Source organism: Cebus imitator, unplaced genomic scaffold (assembly GCF_001604975.1).
Source record: "Cebus imitator isolate Cc_AM_T3 unplaced genomic scaffold, Cebus_imitator-1.0 Scaffold315, whole genome shotgun sequence".
Taxonomy (NCBI): domain Eukaryota; kingdom Metazoa; phylum Chordata; class Mammalia; order Primates; family Cebidae; genus Cebus; species Cebus imitator.
Window position 1 is genome coordinate 68,993 of NW_016107630.1, and position 24,414 is coordinate 93,406.

A 24,414-nucleotide genomic window follows, 5' to 3' on the forward strand; every position below is an offset into this window, starting at 1 on the left:
TTCAGAGTGGACTCAACAGTTTTATCTTTGTGTCTTAAAAAAATTCATTTACAAGGGTGATGTCTATGGTATAAAAGTGAAGGCCAATTATAAATCACAAATGCCCACATTTTTACATGTCACATTTTTTTATCTGTACATTAAGAGAATCCATGAACTTCATTAGAAATATAAATTTTCTAAGGCAACAATCATCAAGTTTGTTAGAACTGGTAAAGTGTTGGTTACTACTAAATATGTAAAAGAGAAAGAGATGCTTTTCTAAAATTGCCTTTGTGCTTTTTAGAGTAATAGGATTTAAATGCCATTCATCCTCTATGATTGTCTTAAATTTACTGGGAGAGGAGTTGAATCCCTTTTCTTTTTTATTTGGCTGAGGAATATTGTTAACCTAAGATTTAAAGGCCAAATTGGGAAGATATCGTTGTAGTCAAGAGTCAGTGGCCTAAAAGAAAAGATAATCGTCCTTGTGGCCAGGAGAAACATGTATTAGTAAACATGGGTGTGTGCGAAGTGCTTGAAACTCACTGCATATTTAGGTTCTCTTCATGTTTGGAGAACTGCTATAAAAACATATGGCATTGAAGACTGTTGATGGATGAGTGTCATTGCCTGTTGAAAGCTTTGAATCACAAATGTGTGTGTAAGTAATTATTTTCTTCCATTTGTAAAATACCACTTTAAATATACATTCAAATTGAATAATATGCCTAACATAAAACAGTGATCCAAACTGATTCATATGACAGTATGAAGAACACACAGATAGAGGAAATCTGTGTGGTACACATTGTAGCTCAGGAAAATAGATTTTTTTACCTTTCTCACCTTCAGTAAACATTCAGCACTTTTTATGTTACACATTATCAAAATAACCAGTGAAATATGCATAATTATTAAATTAAATGTTCAATGGACTTATGTTTGAAGCTTATTCAAAATGCAAATATATTTTGCTGTGCTGCTGTTTTTATCTTTCTACAAATTAAAGTTTGTATTAGCTATATTCTCGTTTAATGATTTTACTAAACAAGATGTGAATAATTCTCATTAGACAGCAAATAATAAATGTATTTGTATTTATTAAAATCAGAACATGAAATTATAAAAAATTATATTTTACAAATAGTTTATTGTCTTTCTTACTTTTAAGCACATTATATCCTGACACAAAAGTAACCAATGCAGGGATTGTTTTCCTAGCTTCCGTTTGTCACTAAAATTCTTCTGAGGCCAGGCACAGTGGCTCAAGCCTGTAATCCTAGCACTTTGGGAGGCTGAGGTGGATGGATCACTTGAGGTCAAGAGTTTGAAACTGGCCTGGCCAACATGATAAAACCCGGTCTCTACTAAAAATACAAAAAATTAGCTTGGCATCGTGGCAGGAACCTGTAATTCCCATTACTCAGGAGGCTGAGGCAGGAGAATTGCTTGAACCCGGGAGGCGGAGATTGCAATGAGCCGAGATCAAGCTATTGCACTTCAGCTTGGGCGACAGAGTGAGACTCTGTCTCAAAAAAAATAAAATAAAAAAAATTCTTCTGGACATACATTTTTATGTATTGGCAACCTTTGTTAGTGTCTGTTTGACACTATACAAAATGGAGACCTTAAGCAATTGATATGGATGGCAGTCAAAATCACAGTTTCATAACAATGGCACATTGGATAACATTTATTACTCCAGTTAATCTGTTAATATGCATCCCTCACATGTTTTTCACAGTAGTTAAAAGACACCTTCTGAAAAGGAAGTTAGAGAGAGGTAGGTATATCTGAACACAAATTATCTATGAGAGAGAGAGTGCTGCCATACTGCCCATCTGAGTTGTAGGAATTAGAAACTAGATTTCCTTTCCCAGTAAAGCAATTGCCAGTTGTGTTAAATGAGAACCACCCAGAACACATTTTGTACTATGCTTCTTGAGAAAGATAGTTTCGTCTTATAAAACTTCATATATTTACATTTAAAAAAAACTCTTAGAGACTTAAGTGTGTCCTCTTGTTCTTTATGTCCTCTTCATCTAGAGGTCTACTTCACAGATCCCCTTGAGCTTCTTACCAGGGAAACTTAGTTACTAAATAGATATCTACACTCTCAACTGTTGGTATAAAGAGCTGAGAAATGGGTTTTATTTACACTATAAGAGTAATTTTTTAAAAAAGGAAAAGCATGGTTTATGTCTAAGGAAGCACTATTGTTTGGAGAGATAATGAACAGCAATTAGCAGAAACTGTCATGTCTCCGATTTTGCTCTTTAGTATTCTTCCTATATTGAACACTGCTAGTCTCTTTGGAATAGAAATTCAAATGAGGTCAAGTATTACACATTAGATGGCTGATAATGCGATTCATATCTCTTATAACCTATTACTTTTATTACTAACAACAAAAAGAAAGTGAGAGGATAATACTGTCAGTGTAGTTTCCTCCCTGCTTATTAAGCCAAGATATGTTTACTGCTTCTACTCTGAACTTGCCTCTCCTGAGGTTGCATCTATTGTCATGGGAACCATTATTTTATTAGAAGTATGAGACATTGCAGGGAAACACTGATGCTTTCTGTTACCATGATAATAGCTTAATCTTGGGATTTAGGATAAATTACAAACCTCAAGAAAGGTGTGGCCTTTCTATGAATGAGTTGTCTTCTGAATCTACAACTTTTTTGTCTTTTGCAATTGTATGACCCCTAGTAAATGATGCCTCCTGATCTTTGATTAAAAATATAATAACAAGGCCAGGCCCGGTGGCTGATGCCTGTAATCCCAGCACTTTGGGAGGCCAAGGCACGTGGATCACCTGAGGTCAGGAGTTCCAGACCAGCCTGACCAACATGGTGAAATCCCACCTGTGAAATACAAAAATTAGCTGGTTGTTGTGACAGGCAACTGCTGCTTGGCTGAGGCGAGAGAATTGCTTGAACCCATGAGGTAGAGGTTGCAGTGAGCTGAGATCATGCCACTGCATTCTAGCAGGAGAATCTGTCTCAAAAAAATAAATAAGTAAATAAGTAAATAAATAAATTAATAAAATAACAAAGGTGTATTCTTTCCTTTTTGGAAACATCCCTCTGGAATAGCAGTCCCTACTTGCCAAACCTGATAAAGCACATGTGATTTTCTGTGGTGTAAGTCATCTTGTATAAAAACATTACTTTTAAATAGGATGATCAATACCTATCCATGTACAACTAGGACATGGAGTTCATTTTCATTTTGGAAGAGGCCAGTTATTTACAGTCATGATCATTCAAATGATAATTTTATCAAAAATCAGTTTTCTGTCATCTTTTTCTGTTCAACAACTTTGGCTCTGTAAGAAATAGAAAGGGGACATTTGAGAGATGAGTAACACAGGGATTATAAAAGCTAGCATTTGGTGCTTCTCTCCAACACACTCCTACCCCATACTTTCAGAATTCTTCAGTGCCCACCACAGTATTGCACATTTCCCCAGGACTGTGCCTTCACTATGTTGGCTCACATTTTATATTTTACTCAAAAAGAACCATGGTATCACCTTGATGATACAGCCACCTGATATCCAGGGAATACTTTCTCAGTCCTGACTCCTACAGACAAACGTAAAAAAGGAGTTTGACCATTTATCTTGTCAAAGGTATCAAAGGAAAATAATACTCTTTATAAATGACTGAAGACATTTGATGAATAAAATTAAAGATAGAAGGGATTTGCATATAACGTAGCACTGAAGTTGTGGTCTATTTCTGAGTTGTCCTTTTCATCCTTTGGTCTTGCCTTTGTACTACTTTTACCTTCTGTGCTTTTACTGAATGTTTTAAATGTAAACAGGGAAATGAATAAAATGAGAGTACAGTTTGAAAAGATGGGAAGTAAAATGTGTATGTACGGCAGTGCCCCCAGCAAATGTGTAATTCCCAGTCCTCTACCTGCAGATAGAGAGGAGCTCACTGTGATGGGGTCCCACGATCCTGGAAAGGCAGCTGTGTGGGATGTGGACTTCCACAGAGCATGCTCCTAGCAAGGTCACAGTGACTCCTGTCTGTTATGCTGCAGTGACAGCTGTCTGGGGCCACAGAAGAAAATGGGATGTTGGGTTTGAAAGAAACATAAAACTGTAGAGAAATGGAGATAACAGAGGTGGTATAGTGGCCAGTAGCTCTCCCACTGGGATTTATGTAATGCACAGGGAACCTGGCAGTATTAGACAAAACATCCCCCACAGACCTTTGTTTGCAGTGGTTTAATCATGTATTTATTAATGTGAGAGGATGAGGAAGAGAGACAGCAGAAAAAGGTGTCTGAGTTTACTTCCTCAACCACTTAAATTTTATCTTTGTGTCACTTCATGGTTACTTTGTACTAATACCTTTCAGTGTTTCACTTCTTGGTTTAAGAGATTTATTAGTGAATAAAGGATTGGAATGAGACATAGGCCTGACACAAAAGTGAATCAGTCAGAAACACCATATCCTGTTTCTGTGTGATCTTAAGCGAATTTCTCAATCTTTGCTAAGGCTCAGTCTTCTCCTCTGTGGCCATGCATGGTGTGGTTATTGAGCTAAGCTGTATCCAAATTTGTTAAGAATTTGAAAATATTATTTAGGGCTGATTAACCATATTAAAAGGCATTATTGGTATAGAAAAAATGTGAGTTGACTTGTTAAAATCATTTATATAATTTTTAGGGTTTATTTAGAAGATAAATAAATAATGTGTATCATTTAAAGCTGTTAAGAAATAATTTGTACCACAGTTTTGGGAGATGTGTTAACAGATACTCTCAGGGACTCAGTGATCTTTATTGCATCATTAGGATCACATACACACTTAAATGTGATTCAGCTTGACACAAATGATTTTCTTTCAGAATTTGCAGGGCATTTTTTCTTCCCCAAACAAGTCTCTAGTTGTTAACAAATAGTTTAACGATGTTGAAAGGATATTTCATGTAATTAAACATATATGGAACATGTCATACAGTAGGTGCTTAATGGATGCTTATATGTAGACATACAAGAATGGATGAACAAATCAAAACATTTCCTGGGGCATCTCAGAAATAGTAATGCTTACACTCTAAATATGAAATAACTACATATGTCTAATTTTATCAAATGAATGGTAGTCTTAAAATCATAAGCAATTTTTGTATCAAAAATATAAAGCAAAATTATTAGTTTTGAGTTTTGTATAAATTTACAATGAATATTTCCTCAAAATGTTTAAGCATTATGGTAATTTAATACAATGGATGGAAATAGAAGTCTACAGTGGAGATACAGGTGGAGGTTAAGCTAAGTAGCTAAGACTGCTGTATCATGAGTAATACAGTTTGTTTTCTTGGTTTTCTGTGGCTGTGTGCTCCAAGCAGACTGCACCATTAACTGTTGTGAGAGATGATTAGCCATGCTGCATTTGTAGTCATTCTGGACATTATGAAGCTTCTAGAATGATGCCTGTTAGTTATTTGTCCTGATATTATATGAAAGATATACTCATATTTTCATTGTCTTTACCTTGATGTATTATTATCTTAAAAATATGATATTGTCTTTACCTGGAATAGCATCAAACATCTTTAGTTTTCTTTAAATGTCATGCAAATTTAGCAACCAAATTTTTAATGGTGAACGCCCAGAGGTACATGCAATACAATTTATAGTAATTCTTCATTTGCAATTTGACAAGTTGCATGTTTCCATCTGGCTTCCTTTCAGTTAAAAGAAGGGACAGAATGAGGTTTTGTAGAGTACTACTTGCTTGGTAGAACTTAGAATATACCTCCTTCTGAGTTGACAGCTGTTGCAGTATGTTCAAGAAGTATCCATGATTTCTTCCCTGTGGCGTCACCAGGTGCTGTAGTGCCTGGAGGAGTTAAATGTGGCACTAACTTTTACAGATGTCATCATTGTTATCCACATGTAAGAACTCTCTTGATTAAAACTTTGGGCAAACAGCAAATCAGTAATTAAACTAAGCATTATGTTATTGTGCACAACTTAAAAAAATTTATTGTCCATGAAGTTTAAAATAATTTTCGTGAATTTTCAATGTTCATGACATATGGAAAAGTTAGTGAATTGTCAACTTTTTTCTCAAAACAACAATGTCAAAGTCTTAATCATAGCCTTTATTTGTTCAACGGTTTTAAATTTTTTCCCCATTTATGATTTAAATGCAACTCAGCATTTTGTTGAAATGTTTTTGTTAATAATTCTGCTTAGTTCCAAAATAATACAAAGGTGATTATAAAAGTACAGTACAATAAGTTAATACTGTTTTTCTTCAATTCAAAGACATCATTGATTTAAAAACTGCCTTTGTGGGAGAACACAGCTGCATTAAATGCAATTATCAAACATAACTTGATTTTAGAAGCTTCACTGAAATCAAACAATATAGAAATTAAGTTATATAAGTAGCCATTATATGTTAGGGCCCAGTAAATATTAGTTATTTCTCTAAAGATATTTTAGTGACAATTTATGAATAGCCAGCCTATTGTTTATCCTAGAGAAGAAGTAACTGATCATGGTACTACAGCTGGTAAAAGCTAGAGTTGGATCTAGTTGTTCAACTTCTAAATTCTTATCTTTCCGTAGTACCAACTTGTTACATATAAATAAAAGTAAATGGTACTACCAGGCCAAAGTGAAAGTAAGGCAGAAGAAACAGGATGCAACCAGGAGTGATAATGCTGTACAAAATGCAGGCAGTGATATCTTATATACTTGATAAAGATGAAAAATAAATTATTTGATAAGTACTTTAGTAACTAATGCAAAAAGAGAAACAGAGAGCCCACTGCAAACATGAATCACTGGATCTATAGAGAAAAATAAACGAGTAAAAAGCTTCACGTTTCATGGTACAATGGAAATTTATACTGTGGATACTCAAAAAGAGAGTTATAAGTAAGCAGGTACTTTGATTTGTAATAGTAGTAGTTTTGTAGTAGTGTTTTATTTTGTCTTATTGTAAATTTCACACACTAATGTATTTATTCATGTTTACAGTCTTTTTAAAATTTTAGTCTTTAGTTTCCCTATACTTCCTTCAAATCTAAGCTATTGCAGTTTGTAACTCTTAGTGTGTGTGTGTGTGTGTGTATGTGTGTGTATGTGTGTGTGTGTGTTTGCAAAACTGTAGAGACAATAAGGGCAAATACTTGAATATAACTGCTTAAACTGTTACTGGAAAAGTAGATTCGAAATTCAAAATTTTAGGTCAATTGCCAGAATGTAATCAGTTATATGCTTGATTCTGGATTTAAAAATGCTTATGAAATCATGTCAAAATTATTATTATGTTCAAAATCTAAAAATACTCTTTTAAATATAATGTTTTCTCTCAGGTTGTTTTCAATAGAGCTAATAACTTAAAAATCTCAAATAAATTCCAGGTAGTTTCTAGACTTTATGGGCTTATTCCTGGTGAAAGTTTATTTTTAAAATAGAATACTCTGAAAATTAAGATATAAAAAGAATTGTCATAAGGTGGCAGTATATTTCAATGCTAACCATCAGTATAGAAAGAGAGCTTGTTGCACCAAGTGATTCCTTAGCTAGTTTGAGCTCTGTATGAAAATTACCCTGTAGCTTTTTTGAGGAAAACTGAGCAGCTATTTCTTAGGGAATATGTGTGAAATTATCAAAGATACTATTCTTTTGATTTTCACTATTATTTACTGCTGAATAAAAGAAAACCTTTTCCTTCACCCTGTCTATGCCTATATATAGTGACATAGCAATGAAAATAAATGTTTTTTGTTATAGTAATTGATACATTTAAGTGATAAGTGAGTTTATATGTTGTAAGACGTAACACTTTAGGTTATAGTCCTGTTGAATGTTGTATAGTAATTATAACTTTGACTTTGGTAGCATTGAATGCAGGAGTATTTTGACATAGTTTAATAAACAGCATTAGTCTATAGAGAAGTCATAGAATTTAAGCTTTTTAATGAAATAGAGTAAGTTTAATTTTTTTGCCTTCTCACTCATTAGCTTTGCAAACTTGAGCCAGTTATTTGGCTTCTGGATTTTTTTTAATTAATAATTTGTTGCTAATATAATGTTTACCATGCAAGATTCTTGAAGAATTTAATGAGATGATATTTATAGGTATGCTTTCTAAATTTTGAGATGTTTTCCAATTATTATAACCAAATAATATATTCATATTTTTCCTCCCTTCCTTCCTTCCTCCCTTCCTTCCTTCCTTCCTTCCTTCCTTCCTTCCTTCCTCCCTCCCTCCCTCCCTCCCTCCCTCCTTCCCTTCTTCCCTCCTTCCCTTCTTCCCTTTTTCCCTCTTTCCCTCCTTCCCTCCTTCCCTCCTTCCCTCCTTTCTTTTCTTCCTTTTCTTTCTTTCCTGGACAGAGTCTCACTCTAGTGCCCAGGCTTCAGTGCAGTGGCACAGTCTCAGATCACTGCAGCCTTCTCCCAGGTTCAAGCTGTCCTGCTGCCTCAGCTCCCCTAGTAGCTGGGACTACAGGCATGTGCCACCACACCTGGTTAATTTTTGTACTTTTAGTAGAGATGGGGTTTCACCATGTTGACCAGTCTGGTCTCCCCAACTCTTGACCTCAAGCGATCTGCCCGCCTATGCTTCCCAAATTGCTGGGATTACAGGCATGAGCCACCACAACTGGCTTTTATTTCTATTTTCTGATGTAACCTTACTTTGAGAGAAAAACTTGAGGTTATTGCATTTATTTGCCATGTCACAAGTTAGTACATAATGGCTAATTGACCACACAATCAAGGTAAAACAGCAACAGCGAAAAACCAAAAAGCATGTCTTGTTCATGATCCGTCATATATCAACATTAAAGCATTTTTACATTTCTTACCAATATTATGAGTGTGGAGGAGGTTACTAAGACCCAAAGGACATGATATCTGTCCTTATATACCTTCCTTTTTGGCTGGAGAAAACAAAACTGGAAAAGAAATGGGAAGACCTGTGTTCTGGGGTTAGCTGAGTTTGAAATCTTGAATAGGTCTCTGTGATTCTCTCATTTGTACATTGAACTTGATCATCTGTAATGTCCCTTCTGGCCCTTTTATCCACATAATATTTTGTGTTATGAATCTGCGTATAAGTAAGCACCAAATTGCAGGTTAGTGAGTGAACATACAGCATATTTTCAAAGAGAAGAGAAATTAGTGTAGCCTTGAGTATTTGCAGTCTCTGGCATTATTTGCAAGGAACAGATTTGTAGTTGCTCATAAGTGAAAGGATAGTAATTTTCATGACTAAATAATCTTGTCTGTATGGTAAGTGAAAAAATATACTTATATAACATTTAAAAGTCTGGAAGTTAATTTTTAAAAAACTTTAATGTTATAAATAACCTGGGTGAAAAAGTAAAACATTTAAAATTTTCACAAATAAGTGGTAGGTAGCAAATAAGGAATACTCAGAGAAGAAAAGACATACAGATAAATAATTATTGCAGTTATTAGTAGTTTCATCGTGGAAAATGATATCCACACTTCTTATATTATTTTTAGATAATTTCCCTTAGCGTGTATAACTCTTGTCAAAAAGTTTGAATACTACTTTAATTAAAACTTATATTTGTAGCTTTGAGCCTTTATGAATTCTCAAAAAATACCCTAGAAAATGTCTAACGTTGTAATAACAATGACAACTAATTTACACAACTAGTAAAGTCCTAAAGAAATATATACTAAGTATACATCAAAAGAATTTCCATAAGAAAACTTTAAGCAGGTTTCATATTTTTATTGTGCTTCAGATTTACACCACAAAACATAGAGTACCTGAGACCAGGGAAGGAAAATGCTTCAATACTCTGCCTCTGCCTGAAGAATTAACACTTTTGTTAATGAGGAAGCTGTCCCTCTGTCTTTGTATAGATTGTCTGTGAAAAACAGAGGACTTTTTCCCGGGTCTTCATTCTACTCCTTTTTCTACATGCAGGCAGATCTTGAAAACCCTAGAAAAACTAGAGAGAGTGTTTTGGGAAAATAATTCAATCATAAGACATTTATAGGAGGATTGCCTTAAAAATAGACTTTCAGGTTGTGTGATGCAGATGAACCCTGGTAGCAGTGCCTGCCAACTACTACCCATCTTCTAACATCTTGGAGCATTGTGAAAGATGTTAACCTTTATGATAAGTTCATATATATGCACACACTTTGGTTTAATATTAGGACTTCACACAGTTCATAAAAGCATGACTTCTTTTAAAAGGAGCAAAATATAGACTGAGAGAAAACAAAGGAAAGAGATAAGACAACTCAGAATCTAAAAATATCAAATAAACTCCACTTTGCAGGCAGTCATAAGTAGAATTATAGTTAAAGAAAAATATAATCAGTGGGAAAAAGAAATTTGATCAGCTCTTAAAAATGCAGATGAAAGTAATAAAGCTTAAAATTATGTAAGACACCCCGTTGTGCTATGAAATACTAGATCTTATTTATTCTAACTCTATTTTTGTAACTGTTAACCATCCCCTCTTTCTCCCACGTGCTTTCCTTCCCAACCTTATCAAACATCACATGTACCCTGTAAATACATACACCTAATACTTACTCACCATAATTAAAAATGAAAAAGTTAACAGAAAATGAAAAAAAAAAGAAAAATATTTAAAAAAAATTTGAAATGTAAAATAAGATATGATAATGTCAGAGAAAATCATTAATATTAACGATAAAACGCTGACCCAACATGGGATTTCTTGAATTCACTCAAGACCTATCTTTATTTTAGCTATGGTATATATCACTCAATTTTCTGGAAATACAGCAATGAAGAAAGCAAACATTACACCTGTCTAACAAAGCTGACATTCTGAGGAGGGAGACAGATCATAATCATTAGGACACAATAATGTATATAATATGTTGGGGGATGATAATAACATGTTGAGTAAAAATAGAGCAGAATTAGAGAATCAAGAGTAGGGTGGCAAAATAGGTGTACCCCAAAGAGAACGTTAAATAAGTGTAACCAGTAATCAGAGATGTCATAGAAGAGTTTTTTTCTTTACCTAAATGTATAACTCCAAATGATTTATTTTCCTAGTTTACTATTACCTAGTCAAGTTATTATACCACAACAATTAAGAAAAGTCCTGCCAATAAATATATAGGCCAAAGGGACAAATAGGTTGCAAAGAGTGGGTGGGGGGGAAATTTAGGTTGCTTCACACATTCACTTCCATATATCAGAATACAGAAATTTTGTCTGCAGAATTTTAAAATAAATTTTGTTGTGGGCTAATAATTTTATGTAGAGGCAAGATAGTTTATGTATGCTAGTAATAGAAATATATTCTTAGACATACAGGGGTTCAGAAAATATAGGGAAAAAAAACTTGAAAATATTTTACAATTGAATGAAAAAAATTAGAAATCAAGAGTATGGTTTAAAATTCTTTTGTACAAGTGAATATAAAAGACAAATATTTTTGAAATAGTAGATAATAATATGAGTATGGCAATATAATAATGATAATTTGCATGTAAAACCCAGACTATCAAAATGAAGACTCAGTAACTGTGGATTAGGGAAATGAAAGATAGTAAATATGTGCTAAATTCCGTGTATCGAAGTTAACATATACAATTCTAATCTTATTTGGCCATGAGAAAAATCTGCTAATTTATTCCTTTAAGTATAACACAAAAAGAACAACTAGGATATTTAAAAGCAAAGTATGTGCCTTGTAAGACATTGGGGCAACAGATAAATAAAGAAAAATGTTATGCACCAATTAACACTGCACTTATAATGTGAAATCTATTATGAATAGCTTTCATAATATTAATGCTTGCTAGAAACTCAGTGATAGTGAGAGATCATAGCAGTAGGCAAATCACCAAAAATTAAGTTTATCAAATAAAAAAATGAAATAAAAGGTTATCAAATAAAAAATGAAAACATGATATTTAATCAAGAATTTGTTTTGAAAATTTGTTTTTTGAAAATGCAAATCAGTTATTCAACTATTCACATAGAAACAAACAAACAAAAATAAATTATGAAATAGAAGTTCAGAACATTAGAAATGAGTATATCTATTCATAGATGCTAAAAAATGATTATAGCCTTTTAGAACTCTAGACTACTAAAATTCTGAAATATCAATGCCTTTTAGGAAAATATAAATGGATTATAAAACATACTTAGATTAGATTGGAAAACATAACCAAACATGTAACAATGGAAGAATTAGGAAGGAGAAAATAAAAGAGAAAATGAAAAAAATCTAACTATGGAAGAGTTGCTATACTAATATACTGTTTCACAGGTGAGCTTTGCCAGTCCTAAGAGTAACAATTATTATAATTATAATTATTTCCTGTGTTATTTTAATTTTTCTAGAACACAGGAAAACATGAGATTTAGAATTTATTCTAAAAACTTGATAATAGCACTTGAATAAAATAGCACGAAAGAAACATTAAATGAGCTTATTTACACTGATAAAAAGTTTAAATAAAATTAGCAAATTATAACCAGCAGTATATTAAAAGAATAATGGTAGAGATGATATTCAAAATGTTTAGAAGCAGTTTGAGTATAAGTATTCATTAGTTCATGTGCATATATATATATATGTGCATGTTATAACATTTTATATAGTTATATATTATGCATACATACTTAGATACATATATTAATACATATATATGTACCTGTGTGTGTTTATATATATGCTATACTTAGATAAATATATATAGTATAACTATGTATTTCCTTGCTGACTATGTGCCAGGAGCTGTTCTAAGCCTTCTGAATAAATCAACCCACTTAATCTTCTAAACAACCCAATTAGTAGGTGCTATTGTTAGCCCCATTTTACTGTTCTAAAAGTAAAATGCATTTAGGTAAGGATGTGGAAAAAAATCACAATTATTAAATTTAATTTTAATTAAATATTTGAAAAATAAAGTTAACAAGAGTGAGTCTTTAAGATATTGGTCTTTAAGATAATAAAACATTTTAGAAAGCTAAAAATTTAACAGTAGAGTTCTAAAAATAGAGTTCAATGGAATAGAACCAAAACCATATTTTATATATTATAAAATTAAAAAAGGGAAACTATAAGGGCCATAATCTGACAGACAAATAGTGGTATATATAAAGGTTGTTTCTTACATAATTGTTGATAATAGCAAAATAAAAAGGAAAGAAGGAATTCATATGTCCAGCATGGGACTGTTTAATTTTCATAATGCTATACAATGTAATACTAAGTAGCCCTTAAAAATTGTGACATAACATTTATTTTTATTGACATTGAAAAATGTTTTAAATGCAAAAAAAAGATTATAAAACAGGTGAGACGATATCTTTTTGTAATATATATTTTTGTGTGTGTACTCTATATGCATTAAAAATTATAAAAAGTGGCTGGGCATGGTGGCTTACGCCTGTAATCACAGCACTTTGGAAGGCTGAGGCGGGTGGATTACGAGGTGAAGACAGGGAGACCATCCTGGCCAACATGGTGAAACTTTGTCTCTACTAAAAATACAATAATTGGTTGGATATGGTGATGCATGCCTGTAGTCCCAGTTACTCAGGAGGCTGAGGCAGGAGAATTTTCTGAACCTGGGAGGCGGAGGTTGCAGTGAGCCAAGATGGTGCCACTGCACTCCAGCCTGGTAACAGAGTGAGACAGTGTTGCAAAAGCAAAACAAAACAAAAAAAACATGTGAAAAGTATGCACCAGAGTTCTCTGTGTGGCAGACATTAAAAGTGATTTTGATTATTAACTGATCATCTTTTTCTATGTGTTTTTCTGTTTTAAAATATCCCATAAAAACATATTATTTTCAGGATAAAAACATTTAAGTTTTTTATTTGTAATTTTAAAGTTTACTTTAAAAATGTAAATAACTCGCAGCATTTAATAGGTAAAGAAAATACCATATTATTTTATGTGTTTGTTATATTTCATTTTTCAGGTAATACTGATTAAAAATATTTACACACCCACTTTAAGTCCACAGTGTAGCACTCTTATTTGTATGGCTTTAGAAGTTATAGCACAAGATCTTTACATTAAGGATTTAAGGGAAAGATTTCATTCAAAATAAAGCCTGATAATTATGTACATCTTTTTCTCTGTAGTTTATTTTAAATATATTAATTTTTAAATGATGCTCTTTTTTTTTTTTTTTTTTTGATCTGGTAAAATACTAGTGCAACTTTTCATCAAAATCAAGTTTAAAATCAAGTTTATCACAGATGTAAATGAATTTCCCAATTGAAAATGCCCCTTCAGCTGCCCTTAAATAAAATTTATCACCCTAACTTAAGTGAAATAGAAGTGGTAGTTGTCATTAAAAGCAAAAATATGAAGTATTATAGCATTGTCTACATTGCTCCTTACAAAACAAACTTTGAAAGAACCAGAGATTCTTTATAGAAGTTTAGTTGGTTTTGAAAAAGACACATGGGTGTGGATTTTTTTTAACATTCTAGAAATTTTGCCACTACCACTCTTTCTGTTGCAGAGATGTCATCTGTGACTGCCGGGGTAGACAAGAAAGTTTATTCAAACTAAAGAAAGCCAGAAGCCAAAATTAACTGCACAGTAACAATACACTTTTCATCATACAGCCTTATGTTTCCTATATATTCAATTTTCTAACATGCATTAGAATACATAAACTTGTATTATAATGATTTAAGTTTGACTTTAGAATGTGGAAAAAAAAATAAGAAACGGCATGACCTGGGAAAGAGAAAAGGGAGAACTTTTGCCACAATGACCATAGATACATTTGTACCCAGCTACATAATCAGAATGTAATACATTTAAGTTTCCAGAAATATACTTCTCAAAACTCCCCTTCTGTTATGGAGATCCCTTCTCTGTGGCATTAAGTGGGTGGAGGGGAATCAATTTGTTTTTACAGAAACAGTTCAGCACAACAAGATACAGCTTAACTTTGGTCCACTTGCCTGTTGGCTTAAGGACAGTCATACTGCCATAATCAATCCAACAAATAAATTAAAAAATATATTCATGTGTCATTTCATTCTAAAACCAGCATAGCTGTTCTGACCTCCTTCTCTGACTTTTCAGCTTCAGAATTCACTGTTGGCTTGGTCTCTAAATCCTCAGCGTATTTGTGATCTTCCTGGCAGCCTTAGCAGAATCTGTTTTGTTAGGCTCTCTCTCCTCTTGGTTCAGGATTTCTGGGGTCATGTGGTTCAAATCTGCTTTTAGAAGTTCAGTTTATACTTCTACTGGCACCTGATATACTTTAGTACCTTCTTGAGTCTAAATTCAACGCACTTCTGGATAATTCACTTGGACCTTCTCTGGAAGCTCACTCATGTGTGAATTGTACACCTGGCTATTCCTGGAGCAGATCTGTATGAACTTGTTCCACAGTCATTTGTGCCAAATCCACCGGGGCCTGAACCAATGGTAGCACATGCACCTTTCCAGCCAATTCTATAATAATCATTGAAGTTACAGGTTCAATTTGCACACCTGTTTCTACTGAAAGAACTTCTGTTACTAGATAGTCTGAAATATTGTATCACTGAGATGTCTCCTTAAGTCAATTCCTTGCATAAACAAGTCACATAAAGTACAATGGTTGAGTTTATCTCTATTGTGTATTACCAAGTGATCTTTGAACTGGTCCCAGCTGTTAAAAACACTGTTGTAGACCTGGCATTCACAGAGCTTCTTTTTTCCTTTTTTTTGACCTTACTCCAGTTTGCCATGCAGTGAGATGACCTTTAAGGGTGCTATTTCTAGCAAATCGTTGATGATGATTTGGACATTCAAAGGGTTTTTACCCATATATTTTCAAAGATGTTCTTTAAAATGTCCAGAATGGTCAAACTCTCACAGTACTGATATGCATGAATTTTTTCCCAGCTTTTTCTCAGTTACCACCTTCTTCAAGGTGGTAAAAATTTAGGTGCTATTTCCTTGTGCTGTCCCGAAGATACCTTTTATTGCATATTTCACAATTGAAACTCTCAGTGGAGTGTGATTTCAAGCATTCCTTAAAATGGCAAAACAATTTAAATGTGGATTTGAGGCACAGCCTTTGGATGCTGTAGACATGCCCAGGCACCTGAGCTGGGAGGGGAAAGAATAAGGAGAGATGCCCAGAGCCATACGTGCCTGAGGTTTATAGGGTAGAGGCTTAGGTGGTAACCTCTAAGAACAGTTGGTCTAATTTGCACCTTTGGCAGCTGAGCCAAATGCTTATTTTACTTAGTAACATTGCTGCAGCCTATAGCAAAACTCTTAACATCATAAAGGAAGAGATAAGAGCCATTTCAAACAGTGAGAGAGAAAAGAGATGAAGTCTGGGAGATTTAACCAGCCTGGTTAGGGTGGGTAAAACTCCGTGAGGGGAAGGAGAGTCTTTTACCCATGGGAAAGAAAGAGATGGGACAGGGTTTTGGAAAAGAGGCAGATCTGACAGTTTCGCATTCACATTCAACGTCCAGGATTCCAGACGAGCCCCCAGTTGAAACAGGAAAAGTTCCCTTATTCCCCTTGCAGGGCATGCGACAGTGGTGTGGCTTGCTTCTTTGGTGTCCTGAAGCTTAAACCCCCGGTGGGAGCATGCAGACGGGCAGGTCTTGGGGAGTGTGGACCTCACGGTAGCGTCTAGGTAGCGTGAGTGCTTACAGTTCCCGAAGGCCAAGTGAGCATGTGTTACAAGTGTGCTCTTTCAGCTTAGCCATCTGCAGGTGGCTTGTGTTGATCAGCTCAATTAGACCTTTTGCCTTATTGCAAGGACAGGGGGCTTTCTGTATCCCGTTTTTTTTTTTTTTTTTCTTTGCCTTAGTGTACCAGAAAAATCAGATCACACATGGGCTTGGAAGATGGGTGCAAGGTTTTTTATTGAGTGGTGGAATAATAATTGTATATGACATCATATTCCCTTACATCTGATACAAATAAGTTAGGTGAATACATTAATCTTCTTTAAAACTAATTATATATCGCAATTTGGGGATCAGGAATCTTTCTGACTCCTTGATAGACAGTACCTTAGCTCCACAGATTTTCTAACTAATAACAAAAACATTCATATTTAATAGATAAGAAAAAAGCCAGTGCTGTTTTCAAATGGATAACTTGTGTGCTTGATCACAAAGTCTAATTTAAAGCACATTGCTTTTGTTTTATTTTACAAAATATTTTATGTTATAAAATATCTACTACATGGTCTTTTCTTATGCTCAGCTTATGACCATTTCTTAAAAATGTTTCCTTTAATTTTCTGCTTTATCTCTTTATCAGTGATTTTTAAAATAATTTATGGAGGGAAATAATATTTGCAGATTTTTAAGCTGTTGTCACAGAATTAAACAGCTAATATGTCAAGTTTGATAATACATGTATTTATATATTTTTTAAAGAAATATTTCTAAATCAACTTCATGTTTGACTTTGAGATATTTTCCAAAAAATATTTTGAGAGTTAGTTTTGAGATCTTGTCCCACACTTTGAAAATGTTTAAAGCAAAACAAAACAGTTTTGCTAATCTAAAAAATGGAGAGCTTTCACCACCACAAATCATCTTATAATTATTTAAAATGAAATCATCATTATGTGATGACAAATGTTTTCCAGCCTGATGTTAAATGGTTTTTATAACTCAGATACATGATGGAGATTATTCTATGGTTGAAAAACATTAAAAATAGTGTCTTTTCAAGGTAAAGATGCTTGTAATCACCTTGTTGACTATTGTTTTTCAATTGCCTTAGAAAAATTTGTATAATTATATCCAGCTCTTACATTCTTTGGGAATGAAAATTGTTATGCCAAAGAATACTTTATTCCTTCCAAAATGTCCTTTTCCTTCCTGGAGAAAACTGCTACTTAATGGAAATCTAGGCAAGACCAGCAATTTCTAAATCATTTGTAAGAATCTGGGATATTCTGTCAATACAAAGATGACTAGCTATTAAGAGGCCTCTTATATCTTAGTAAATGCTTTTCTTTTTGTAATCTCATATGAAAAACCAAATGAAATTTTCACTTTTAAAATTTAATACTTTTGAGTTTTTTTGTGTTTTTTGTTTACTTTGTGGAGATTTTATGATTATATCATGGTTAACATTATAAATATAATTTTATTTCCAACTTTTATTGCAAAAATATTACAAATATTTATCATATCTTAAAATTGTATTTTGTGAAATTTTCTGTGCTATATTTAAGAGCTCTCTCGTTTACCCTTTCCATTTAACCTGTTAGACTGATGTGAGTTTTTCCTTATTAGGAAAAGGTGCATTTTGAAATAGTATTTTTGGGTTTAGAAGCCCTATGTGCATAAAAATCAGTTTTAAGCCACAGCAAAAAATGTGGAGCATTTATCCATCTTGTAGCAGAAATTTAGCTTTTGTGATTGAATTATTCCAATTTTCACATCACAGTAACTGTTGAACTATCTATATTGCAAAGAAAATGACTAAGTTTAGAATGTGAAAGAATACTTAAAGTTCTTACATTATCATCACAGATCTTAATGTATTTTCTAAAATGACAATAAAAGGGATGAGTGAATTTATTTTTCTCTCTATCAGTGATTTGTGTGAAATTCTTGTCTATATAATGATGTTGGGCAATGCTTGCACAAAAAGGATATTTAGAATCAGTTAACATTGAAATAAACTCTGACAAGGGCACATTTCAGGACAAGAGTTCATGTTTCCTGAGTTCCAGTTCTATGACCTCATTATAATGAAATTTTTTTTTGTATAATATACACAAAGATCTACATATAGACATACAGCAACTTTCAGAAATCTGTATATTATATGGCTCCAAATATTTAAAAATTCAAGAGTTATTTGAATATAAGAGGCTCCTTGCTCAATAAATTCCATAATTAGAAAGAGATACATGTACATATTTATGAGACTGTACTCTGCTTTCCAGAACTTTTAAGAACCTGATTGCTGTCTCTCTGGGTTACGTCCTTGTTAACTTGATCATTGTAAACTTATTCATGGACACATTTAAGTAAAAATCACATAGTCTTCTATTACAATAGTGGATTTTCTATTAGCTTTCACAAATCTCATCATTTCCTTCGTGTGTTGGCAGGAAAACCACAGTCTTAAGTTGAAAGAATCTAAAATGATTATCTAGATCTGGCCCTATTTAAAGGGAGGACTGCTGAAATTAATTCTAAGTATATTAAAAATTTGGATGTTAGTCTGTGGTTGATATTTGTAAGGGGTCATTGCTTGTATTAACTGCTCCAAAAAGGCCAGCCCCAAACTCAATGGCTTCAAATAATAAACATTTATTATTATTTGAGTATACTCACACATCCTGTCAGGGCTGAATTGTGTAGGTAGTTCTGCCTACCTTGACTGAACTCTTTCACACATTTGAGATTTGGTGCCTGTTGGGTAGCCTATGGTAGCTTTGGCTTCATCAAGTGAACTCTTCTTGAGTGAAGAAACCATCAAGTGGTTTCTCATCCTCCATCAGACAATTAGGAGTCATTCACATAGGAATGGCAGGGTTCCAAAGAGGAAACAGAACATGCAGAGTTTCTTAGGCTGAGGTTCAGAATGAGCATGCCATTATTTCTGCCACGTTCTCTTGGTCAAAGCAATTAACATCAGTTTAAATTCACAGAGTAGGGAAAAAACTTACATTTTGATAAGAAGAGCTCCAAAGTCCCATCGCGAAGGTAATGGATACAGAAAAAGGGAAATAAATGGACTCCTTTTATCTCAAGTCTATCAAAGACTACCACCCCTGGTCTCAGTTATACATGTCACTCCTAAAGGAAAGCTATGCTCAGTCCCAACCCAGACTGAATCTAGTTTTAACATCATGTTAATTCCAGGGTCTCCTATACTGCATAAGGCTCTGATGTGGCTTCTCAGATAAAACTCCAAAAAGGGGAAAAATGGAAGCTACCAAGCGATCACAGACAATGGTAATTCTGAAATCATGCTAGAAAAATGTTACCAAGTCCCTCATCTAGAAAATAGGAAATGTTTCTTAAATCCTGCCTTTGCTCCATGGGAGTAACTTCCCTGTTTATTTTTCCCCAGCACCCTTTTGCTCTACCTTCCATGGTGACCTTCATAGTCTATCACTTTGCTGGGCTATTTCTTTTTTTCTTTTTTTTTAAGAGATAAAAATAAATGATTTATTTATTTATTTAATTTTTTACTGGAATTCCTTCCTTTAAAATATATATATATATATTTTAAACTATATATATATATATATATATATATATATGTGCAGAACATGCAGGATTGTTGCATAGCTACCTACATGGCAAGGTGGTTTGCTGCCTCCATCCCCCTGTCACCTATATCTGGCATTTCTCCCCATATTATCCCTCCCCAACCTCCCTACTCCCCACTGTCCCTCTCCTATTCCTCCCCACAGACCCCAGTGTATGATGCTCCCCTCTGTGTGTCCATGTGTTCTCATTGTTCAACACCTGCCTATGAGTGAGAACATGCTGTGTTTGATTTTCTGTTCTTGTGTCAGTTTGCTGAGAATGATGGTCTCCAGATTCATCCGTGTCCCTACAAAGGACATTATGGCTGCATAGTATTTCATGGTGTATATGTGCCACATTTTCCTTCTCCAGTCTATCATCGATGGGAATTTGGGTTTGTTCCAGATCTTTGCTATTGTAAACAGTGCCACAATGAACATACGTGTGCATGTGTATTTATAATAGAACAATTTATAAACCTTTGTATATATATCCAGTAATGGGATTGCTGGGCTATTTCCAGGTCCTTGAGGAATCACCACACTGTCTTCTGCAATGATTGAACCAACTTACACTCCCACCAACAGTGTAAAAGTGTTCCCATTTCTCCACATCCTCTCCAGCATCTGTTGTCTCCGGATTTTTTAATGATTGCCATTCTAACTGGTGTGAGATGGTATCTCAATGTGGTTTTGATTTGCATTTCTCTAATGACCAGTGATGATGAGCATTTTTTCCTATGTTTGTTGGCCTCATAAATGTCTTCTTTTAAAAAGTGTCTGTTCATATCCTTCACCAACTTTTGAATGGGGCTGTTTGTTTATTTCTTGTAAATCTGTATTAATTCTTTATAGATTCTGGATATTAGCCATTTGTCAGATGGGTAGATTGCAAAAAATTTTTCCCATTCTGTTGGTTGCCTATTCGCTCTAATGATTGTGTCTTTTGCCGTACAGAAGCTCTGGAGTTTAATTAGATCCCATTTGTCTATTTTGGCTTGTGTTGTCAATGCATTTGGTGGCTTAGTCATGAAGTCCTTGCCTATGCCTATGTCCTGAATGGTTTTGCCTAGAATTTCTTCTAGGATTTTTATGGTGTTAGGTCTTATGTTTAAATTTTCAATTCATCTGGAGTTAATTATAGTGTAAGATGTGAGGAAGGGGTCCAGTTTCTGCTTTCTGCACATGGCTAGCCATTTTCCCAACACCATTTATTAAACAGGGAATCCTTTCCCCGTTGCTTGTTTTTGTGAGGTCTGTCAAAGATCAGATGGTTGTAGATGTGTGGTGTTGCCTCTGTGGCCTCTGTTCTATTCCATTGGTCTGTGCCTCTGTTTTGGTACCAGTACCATGTTTTTGATTACTGTAGCCTTGTAGTATAGTTTGAAGTCAGGTAGTGTAATGCCTCCAGCTTTGTTCTTTTTGCTTAGGATTGTCTTGGGTATGCAGGCTCTCTTTTAGTTCCATATGAAGTTTAAGGTAGTTTTTTTACAGTTCTGTGAAGAAGGTCATAGGTAGCTTGATGGGGATAGCGTTGAATCTATAAATTGCTTTGGGCGGTATGGCCATTTTCACGATGTTGATTCTTCCTAACCATGAGCATGGAATGTTTTTCCATCTGTGTGCTCTCTTACTTCGTTGAGCAGTGGTTTGTAGTTCTCCTTGAAGAGTTCCTTTACCTCCTTCGTTAGTTGTATTCCTAGGAATTTTATTCTCTTTGTAGCAATTGTGAATGGCAGTTCATTCTTGATTTGGCTCTTTTTAAGTTTGTTATTGGTGTATAGGAGTGCTTGTGATTTCTGCACATTGATTTTGTATCCTGAGACTTTGCTGATGTTGCTTATCAGTTTCAGGAGATTTTGGAGTGAGATGATAGGGTCTTCTAAATATATAATCATGTCTTCTGCAAATTGAGACAATTTGGCTTCCTCCTTTCCTAATCGAATACCCTTTATTTCTTTTTCTTGCCTAATTACTCTGGCTAGAACTTCCAATACTATATTGAATAGGAGTGGTGAGAGAGGGCATCCTTGTCTAGTGTCAGATTTCAAAGGGAATACTTCCAGTTTTTGCACATTCAGTATGATATAGGCAGTGGGGTTGTTGTAAATAGCTTTTATTATTTTGAGATATGTTCCATCAATACCTAGTTTATTGAGAGTTTTTAGCATAAAGTTCTGTTGTGTTTTGTCAAAGGCCTTCTCTGCGTCTATTCAGATAATCAGGTAGTTTTTGTCTTTAGTTCTGTTTATGTGCTGGATTACGTTTATAGACTTGCATTTGTTGAACAATCTTGAATCCCAGGGATGAAGCCTACTTGATTGTGATGGATAAGCTTTTTGATGTGTTGTTGCAGTCGGTTTGCCAGCATTTTATTGAATATTTTTGCATCTATGTTCATCTTGGATATTGGCCTGAAGTTTCCTTTCTTTGTTGAGTCTCTGCTGGGTTTTGGTATCAGGATGATGTTGGTCTTATAAAATGATTTGGGAAGGATTTCCCCTTTTTGAATTGTTGAAATGGTTTTGTAACTATTTAGCTCCTCTTTGTTTGTCTGGTAGAATTCGGCTGTGAACCCATCTGTACCTGGACTTTTTTTGGTTAGTAGTCTATTAATTGGTGCCTCAACTTCAGCCCTTGTTATTGGTCTTTTCCTGGTTTAGGCTTGGGAGTGTGCAAGTGTGCAGAAATTTATTCCTTTCTTCCAGGTTTACTGGTTTATGTCCATAGAGTTGGTTATAGTAATCTCTCATTGTAGTTCGTATTTCTTTGGAATCGGTGGTGATATCCCCTTTATTGTTTTTTATTGCATCTATTTGATTCTTCTCTCTTTTCTTTTTTATTAATCTGGCTAGCAGTCTATCTATTTTGTTGATCTTTTCAAAAAACCAGATCCTGGATTTATTGATTTTTTGAAGTTTTTTTTGTGTCTCTATCTCCTTCAGTTCTGCTCTGATCTTAATTATGTCTTGTCTTCTGCTAGCTTTTGAGTTGTTTTTTCTTTTTCTTTTTTTTTTTTTNTGATCTTGCTCCTCTAGCGCTTTCAATTTTGATAATAGGGTGTCAATTTTAGATCTCTCCTTGCTTCTCATGTGGGCTTTTATTGCTGTAAATTTTCCTCTAGACAGTGCTTTAAATGTGTCCTAGAGATTCTGGTACGTTGTGTCTTCGTTCTCATTGGTTTCGAAGAACATCTTTATTTCTGCCTTCATTTCATTGTTTGTTCAGTCAACATTCAAGAGCCAGTTGTTCAGTTTCCATGAAATTGTGCAGTTCTGAGTTAGTTTCTTAACCCTGAGTTCTACAGTGCAATCAGTTCAATCCTTGATTGCACTGTGGTCTGAGAGACTGTTGTGATTTCCGTTCTTTTGAATTTGCTGAGGAGTGGTTTGCTTCCAATTATGTGATCAGTTTTAGAGCAGGTGTCATGTGGTGCTGAGAATGTATATTCTGTGGATTTAGGGTGTAGAGTTCTGTAGATGTCTATTAGGTTTGCTTGGTCCAGGTCTGAGTTCAAGTCCTGGATATCCTTGTTAATTTTCTGTCTCATTGATCTGTCTAATATTGACAATGGAGTGTTAAAGTCTCCCACTATTATTGTGTGGGACTCTAGGTCTCTTTGTAGGTCATTAAGAACTTGCTTTATGTATCTGGGTGCTCGTGTATTGGGTGCGTATATATTTAGGATAGTTAGCTCTTCTTGTTGCATTGATCCTTTTACCATTATGTAATGTCCTTCTTTGTCTCTTTTGATCTTTGTTGGTTTAAAGTCTATTTTATCAGAGACTAGGTTGTGACTCCTCCTTTTTTTTGCTCTCCATTTGCTTGGTAAATCTTCCTCTATCCCTTTATTTTGAGCCTACATGTGTCCTTGCATGTGAGAAGATGTGTTTCCTGGATATAGCACACCAACGGGTTTTAACTTTTTACCCCGTTTTCCAGTTTGTGTCTTTTGATTGGGGCATTTAGCCCATTTACATTTAAGGTTAATATAGTTGTATGTGAATTTGATCCTGCCATTTTGATGCTAGCTCATTATTTTACCTATTAGTTGACACCATTTCTTCATTGTGTCGATGCTCTTTACAATTTGGTACATTTTTGGAGTGGCTGGTACTGGTTGTTCCTTTCTATGTTTAGTGCTTCTTTCAAAAGCTCTTGTAAGGCAAGGCTGGTGGTGACG

The 24,414-nt window shown here is 34.3% G+C and overlaps 1 protein-coding gene and 1 pseudogene across 2 annotated transcripts in view; one reads left to right on the forward strand and one right to left on the reverse strand.

Moving 5' to 3' along the window:
* DPYD (dihydropyrimidine dehydrogenase) overlaps positions 1 to 24,414 on the forward strand; it is a 758,429-nt gene that overhangs the window by 40,443 nt on the left and 693,572 nt on the right. The gene's annotated exons all lie outside the window — the stretch shown is intronic.
* On the reverse strand, positions 14,145 to 18,986 carry LOC108286180 (annotated as a pseudogene).